Source organism: Marmota monax, unplaced genomic scaffold (genome assembly GCF_021218885.2).
Source record: "Marmota monax isolate L192 unplaced genomic scaffold, Marmota_monax_Labrador192_F-V1.1 WCK01_AAM20220418_F8-fsc00099, whole genome shotgun sequence".
Classification (NCBI taxonomy): domain Eukaryota; kingdom Metazoa; phylum Chordata; class Mammalia; order Rodentia; family Sciuridae; genus Marmota; species Marmota monax.
The window spans coordinates 4,693,176-4,700,743 of NW_026692126.1; the positions used below are offsets into that span (position 1 = coordinate 4,693,176).

The 7,568-nt window shown below is 36.1% G+C and overlaps 1 non-coding gene across 1 annotated transcript; it reads right to left on the reverse strand.

Annotated features, from left to right (window-relative positions):
* Nucleotides 1-1,477: 1,477 nt before the first annotated feature.
* LOC124107210 (U6 spliceosomal RNA) lies at nt 1,478-1,585 on the reverse strand. Its single transcript, XR_006856331.1, has one exon. It is a non-coding gene; the product is annotated as a U6 spliceosomal RNA (small nuclear RNA).
* Nucleotides 1,586-7,568: the final 5,983 nt, after the last annotated feature.

The window sequence follows — 7,568 nt, forward strand, 5'->3', positions numbered from 1 at the left end:
CCACATCCCCAGCCCTCCCCCCCAAATTTTTACAATGATATTTTCTTATTTGCAAATGTTTAGGGCATCACACATTAGAAAGGGACCAGCCTTTGTTTCCCAGATGTGCAGCCACTCAGAGCATGACAGCTTCCCCAGTTTAAGCAGGTTCCCCTTCCCTTCATGAGATTGGAAATTCACTTAACTCAAACACTTCAGACTCAGCAAGGGGGAAGCAGTGAATTAAGGAAAAAAAAAATAATGAAAGTATTTCACTGTGGTTAGCTCAACTGAGGTGAGCCATTCTGGAGAAAGTGGTCCAAGTTATGAAGTATCCAATGTGATTACTAAAAATACTTGTAGCTTTGTGATTTATTTAAATAACATTTTTGAACTTTTTATATTAAGATAATTTTAGTCTTATAAGAATGTTCTAAAAATGATACGAAAAATTTCCATGTACCCTTCACCCAGATTTTCCAAATGTCAGTATTTTACCAAAGTCTATACAATGATCTAATCAAGAAATTTACTTTGATTTAACTCATTCATTCTCAGTTCTTACTTAAATTTGCTGTTGTTCTCCCGAGTGTCCTTTTTCAGGTCCAGGATTCAGTTCAGGTTGGCATCTCTTTAGTTGTTGGATAATGACTTTTAAAATTTGCTTTACCACCTACCTTCTTAAAATGAATTAGGAAGTTTGATTATATGATGTCATAATTACAAGACTAGCTCAGCAAAAAATGTCCAAGTCTGGTATTTGATTGTGAATTCAAATCATTGTTTTGATGTATTTATTTTTGGTAGAATATAAAGAAAAAGGTCAGAATTTTCCCAGGCACATTTACTTCTCACCCATTTTAAGCGGGAAGTGTTATTATGGTCTTAGAAATATTTTGCTAGGCTAGCTCTTTCCCTGGTCAACTGGGTCAGAAGCCAAGTTAGAACTGCCTCCTATTTTTAAACTGTCTTGACATGAGTTCCAATACTATTACTGACTCTCAATTTTATTCAAAATTATCCTTTGGATTATCCCTTTAAAGAAGGGTTATCCTTTAAAAAGCTTCTTGCTTGAAAATAATTAAAATATCAATGGTTAAAATTATCACCCTAAGATGATGCAATTGTAATTTTAGGGGGGTTGTAAATTGTGTGAATAATATTTGACTCTTGCTATACTAAGAAATACAAGAATGGCCTATTCACAAAAGAACTTATGCTTATATTAAATAAGTAGCACATATTTTGAACTGACATAATTTTACTAGGATTTAAGTTATGATTTTTGGACTTTATGATGGTGTGAAGGTAATATGCATTCAGTAGAAACTGTGCTTACAATTTTGATTTTTGATCTTTTTCTGATCTTGCAATATGCTCTACAACATTCTCTTGTGGTGCTGGGAAGCGGCAGTGAGCCTCACCCATAGCCAGGCACGTGATCTCTAGGGGAAACAACTGATAACTCTGCAGAGCACTGTGTTGCTCAGTTATGATGTTCAGTAGGTTAGGTGTATTAAAAGCATTTTCATCCTTGCTCAAGGAGCATGCTAATCTTCTCTGTATTATTCCAATTTTAATTGAAATTCATTCTGCTGTCATGTATAACACATTGGAATAAATATTTTTTTTTAAAAAAAGTGTTTTCATCTACAGTATTTTCCATTTATGATGGGTTTGACAGGACAAAACATTATAAGTTGAGCATCTGTATATTATATCCTTAAATTTATTATAAGGAATTAGCTAGCTCACGGGATTATGAAGGCTAATTCTCAAGATTTGCAATTGCAAGCTGGAAAAGAAGAGAGTTAGCACACATGAGGTTTAAGAACAACCAATGTTCCAGTCCAAGTGTGAGGGCCAGAGAAGTTCAAGGTCCCAGCTCAAACAGGCAGGAAGAATTTCTTCTCATTCACCTTTTTAGTTCCATGTGAACCTTCAAATGATTTGAGAAAACCCACCCACATTAGGGAGGGTGATCTCTTTTACCCAGTTTACCACTTCTAATGTTAATCTGATCCAGAAACACCTCATACAACCCAGAATGATGTTCCAATAAATGTGTAGGCACCCTATAGTCCAGTCAAGTTGATATATAAGATTAATCATCACAGAGTGGTATGGGAGTATGAGACCGATGTGCGATGGTGAACTTGACCTGACACATAAAGAGTGGGCAGTATTGGAATAGGGGTTGTGGCACTTGGATGAGATGTGATTAAGTCAAGATTGAAAAGATAAACAGCGGCAGCAAAAATCTGGAGACTAAGGCTTAAGATCAGATAGGGCAGTGCCACCACCATGGAGAAACTGCAATTTTAGAAAGCTGAACTGAAGCATGATGCCACCCTTTGATGGGAAATTGAACGTATTGTTTGGGTTGTTTTTCCCAACAACCTGAAAAGAGTGATGATTTTGAAAATGAACCTGGTGGTAATATCAATGTGAATCTGAGTGGATTGAGGAATGAAAACTGGTTAGGGGACAACTATAAAAATAATTCAGGCAAGAAATGATAGCTTAGAAGAGAAAAAAGTGACTAAGGAGAAAAAGGACAAATTCAAGGAATATTACTGCCACTTGGTGGCTGATGGAATAATGGAGATGAAGAAAAGAAAGGAGCCAAATATTTTAGTTACTTATTATTGCTCACTATGCCTTAGGGGAAGTGCTACAAATTTAATCTGAATTATGTACAATAACCCTTGTCAAGCATCCTGTTTGTGTGTAGACTTTGTTAAACTGGTTAAGCACATTTCTGTCCAAAATATTCTCCAGTGTTAGTTTTCAGTCTATGGATTTATTTGTAGTTGCATGCATAGGCCAGCTTCTCCCATAATTTTTTTTTTGCTAGCATGCAGACCTGCAGTTTGTTTCCTTCAAAAACCTGAAAAGTTACTTATTTTTCAAAATTCACTATGGACATTATTTTTTTCTGGGATCCCTTTCCCATATCTTTCAGGCCAGCTAAGTTGTGATGGGCCCTTGCCTTACTGGCTGTATTATGGATAATTTTAAAAAAGAGGGTGGGGGAGCTGAGCTTTTCATGTGTGTTCTCAAGTTTTAACAGTGTCTGGTAAAGTCAGACTGGTTTAGATGAATTAGTAATGTTGATGAGTCAAAGATTGAATGAATGAGTGTGTTTATCAGTGTTTACTCCACTACTTTTCTGTTAAATGATTTAGTGAAGGATTTAATCTCTATACTTCTATGTCCTCTTTATAAAACAGGGAAAATTCATCTGAATTGAGGGGTTGATGTAAGGGTTATTTGACTCTTAATTTTATGTCAGTGCAGCTAGTAAATGCAAAATATGAGACAAAATATGGGCAAAAAAATTCTGTTAAATGATTTTGATTGCTTAAGCTATTGTCCCACATGCTTTGCAAGTATCTAGAAATTATTTTTGTTTTTTGCTATAAATCTTCTTTTGTAAGTTAGCACCATTCAAAATGCTATCTGGAATAACCATGTTACTAACAAAATAGCTCACCTATCACCCTGTTACAGTCAATCTGGAAACATTCTTCTCTCCTTCCACCTTTTGGTGAGTGCTAAGAATGAGATTTTTCTTTAAGACTTTTTGCCAGGGAAGAGCTTATTTTAAACTCTTTAAACTCTTTTGTATTAAGAGATGGTAATTTTGCAAACAAGACATCAAAACAATTTTTTTCAGTCGCTTACAAATAACAATAGTTGTCATTTACAGAACTCTCCCTGTATGCCAGGAAATTTCATTTTGATTTATTTCACAAATATCCATTGAACATATGTGAGTTGCTAATTCACTTTTTAGGTGTGAGGGTGTTTAAGTGTCACATATTTTGCATTTATTAGTTGCTTTGACATAAAATTAAGAGTCAAATAATCCTCATATCAACCCCTCAATACAGATTAATTTCCCCTGTTTTATAAAGAGGACATAGAAGCATAGAGGTTAAATCCCTCACTTGTGGTCCCATGGCTAATGAGTTTCAAAATGTGAGTTGGACACAGGGCTACCATATTCCATAATTAATATGCCCTCCTCTGTTTCACCTGCTTTATTAGTATGACACTGTGGAGAAGCTTTGGAAACATGGTCAGAAGACCTTGGAGGAAAAAAATCCCAGCTCACTAACTTGCTATGAGCCTGACTTTTGATGTATTACTGAACTTCACCAGACCTTGGTTTCCCTTTCCGGATAACAATAAGATTGATTCACAATGGTATTGTGGAAATGAAGTAAACTATTCGAAATAAAAACCCTTAGCATAGTTCCTGGCACAAAGTAGGTATCTAGTCAATGTTGGTTTTATCAGAATTACAAGGTACAACAACATTACAATCATTTTGCTCCATGAATTAGTTTTTAAGAGTCTAATAAAGTAAGTCATTTCTGGTATCTATGTGATGAATTAAATGTCACTGGTGATTGCTCCTAATATTTTATTTTCTGAATAATACTTGAGTGGGTTTATAGAGTGAACCAATAAAGGACCTAAGCAGGAGAACAGGAAAATGGCAAATTAGCAGAGCCAGAGCTACATCCTGGGCAATGGAGTAGCTGTCATGGTGCAGAAGAGGCTATGTGGGGGTCCTTAAATTGGCCCATGGAGAGCCCAAAGGCTGCTGGGAACCAAGCGGCCCTCCACCTGTTTCCCCGCTAAGGAGTCTTCCTCGGCAGAACGATGGCACGACCCGGTGCTCTGATCCTGGTTGTCTTCTCTGCCAAAGTGGAACAGCCCCTGCAGATGCCCATGTACTGCCTGGCGATGCCTGCCAATTCCAGAAAGATTGCTGACAATTGAAAAGACATTGTTTTGGGAGTCGAGGTTATAATGTGACTCGGGGAGGGTTACTGTGCGACTCTAGCTTCCTATTTTCTGAAAAAGCTGTTTTCCTAAGAACTGAGACTGCCTGTCAATGACAACTCACCCTTCTATCCCTGGAGCCAGCAGGCTAGTTAGTCAGTTTGTTAGAGACAGACCCCTGGATATGTACTTCCTAGCCAAAAAAAAGTTTGTTTTTTTTTAATTTTTAAAATTATTTATTTTTAATGTCCATACTGTACTGAATGGTTAGGGTTAATTAGTCAGAGTTCCCCCCCCCCCAGGTCAGGGTGCATTTATGAAGTTTTTTCATGACTTTGGAGATTCTATAAGATTAAATTCTAGAAAAAAAAAGTATGGATTTTATCGTAAAAATAACAAAATTTTCAAACTTTTTTTGTGTATTTCATTTCAACTTAAAAGATGAAAATTTATTTGTAGGCAGAAGAAAGAATGAACATGATCAATTTTATGTAGAATCACAGATAGTAATTTTTCTCAAGCTTCCCTCAAAGAATTTTAAAACGAAGAATTTTAGAGCATGATTCTCTTACCTTCTGAAGTGGTTAACTTACAACCTGGACTCAATTGAATTTTTAAAATGCTTATCAAATAAAAATAATTGACCACATATAACATTGTAAGGTTTTATCTGGTTTATAGCTTATTATCTATTTTCATTCATCTATTAGTGAAATATTAATTTTTCTTTGAGACTAGCTTGTTAAAAATAAAGAGAGAAAGAGAGAGAGAGAGTAAGAAAGAAATAGGCTTGTCTAATAAAACCAGAGTGTCTGTCTTCTGTGGTAAGCACATAGAAGTTGACAAAAGGATCTTGACTGTCAAGGATCATTTAAAACCAATGAATTAAAAATCAGGAGGTCAGGGAGAGCTGTTCAGAGATGATAAGGCTCTCTGTATTTGTCTTAACAAAGGAAGTATTAAACTAGAGTGATTTTCTCCTCCGTTCTTCTTCCCCCACCAGGGAGAAATGTGAAACTCAATTTTACCCTTGGTTGAGAAGGTGCTAATTTGTCTGACAAGTTGTTGGACTCCGAGGATGCTCAAGGTATCCTTGATGCCTCAAACCTTCATGCTGAGTGAAGCATGCCTCTAATGTGTCAATGTTTAGGAGATATTCTCTATCTCATTAGGTTAGAACAATACAAGCCACATGAATGCAGATGGAGTTGGAACTTGTCCCCTGTCAAAGAGAAAACCTTCAACTTGTTATTACAAAGGCAATTTTAAACCGACCTCGTTCAACTAAGTGTTTGATTAGAAATAAACTTTATTTTCTATCTTGGAGAACTTGGAAGTGAACTTTCCCCCCCACTTGCTCCTGTTCCTTGGGAGGTATGCTCTTCAAATCCTTCCTTTTATCGATTGCAGTATCAATGAGTATCTATCAAGAAGGCTCCTAAGAGAGATGGCAATGTAAATATGAAAACTCTAATTCCTTTTCTTTTTAATTGCATATTTATTGATTTTTTTCATATACTTTCTAAAGCCAAGAATTAGCTGTATGAATGACCTTTGCATGTTAACTGAGAAAAAGATCTTTTCACAGCTCAGGATTCTCCACAAGTTATGTGGTTCATGAAAACAGCAAACATATGGAACTTTTTTCTACGGGCTAGGCACTGTTCAAAGTGCTTGCATTATATAGTAACTCAGGTGATCCTCTTTATTACCCTTTGAGGTGGACATTACTAGTTTGGTTTTACAGACAAAGAAAAGTGACTTGATAAAATTTATACAGCTATAAAGTGAGGGACTCCCACCGAGACCTAGACTGTCCAGTCTCTGAGTCCAGCTCCTCACTCATACGCTGTGCAGCTTTCTCTCTTACATGGAACTTCATCTAGCCATGAAGTTAGATGCTAGATGAGACTGTGTTGTATAGTGCAGGAGAAATGACACTGTAGGTAGTGAAACCTTTTGTGGCATCTGCTTGCAGCTGAGTTTTCTTTTTTTTTTTTTAAACTTTATTTTATTTATCTATTTTTATCTGGTGCTGAAGATCGAACCCAGGACCTCCCACGTGCTAGGCGAGTGCTCTACCACTGAGCCACACCCCAGCCCTTGCAGCTGAGTTTTCTAAAGGACAAAATTATAAAATGAAGTTTAATATTTACAGTAATATTTTATTATTTTATATATGTTCATATACACATCTATCATGCTCATATTACATAAACACACATATCTTTCATCCTTAGCAATGTTAAGATAAAGTGTAGACGATGCATATAAAATTCGGTTGTTTGATTCAGGTGATGTCGACATGAAGTGAAAATAAAGGGACGGTCCATGTTTCAGCTTATTTGGTGATTCAGTTGTGTGATCACTGGTAACTAAATTGTTGGTTCCACTATATTATTAATTGTCTTTGATTTTTGAAGAGGACGGTTACATCAAGTTAGAGAAATAAGATCATACTGTAGAGTCTGATAAAAGGACACCACCTGAAAATCATCATTACATGAACTTTTGTTCTTGATTGCTCTTTGGGCTCTGTAGGGGAATATCCAGAACTTCTGTTACCCACAGTGCGATTCAGACCAAATAGAACAGAATCTCTGGGGTTGGGCTTCAGGCAACAATACTTTTCAGTTTTCCAGGTAATTTCAATATGTAACCAAGCTCATAAGCCACTGACCTAAATGGAAATTTCAATGTAAAACCCTATACCTATTTCAACCCCCACCATTAAAATAAATAGTAAAGGATTTTTCTTGGAATTCTACTATCTGAATCAGAAATAACAACAT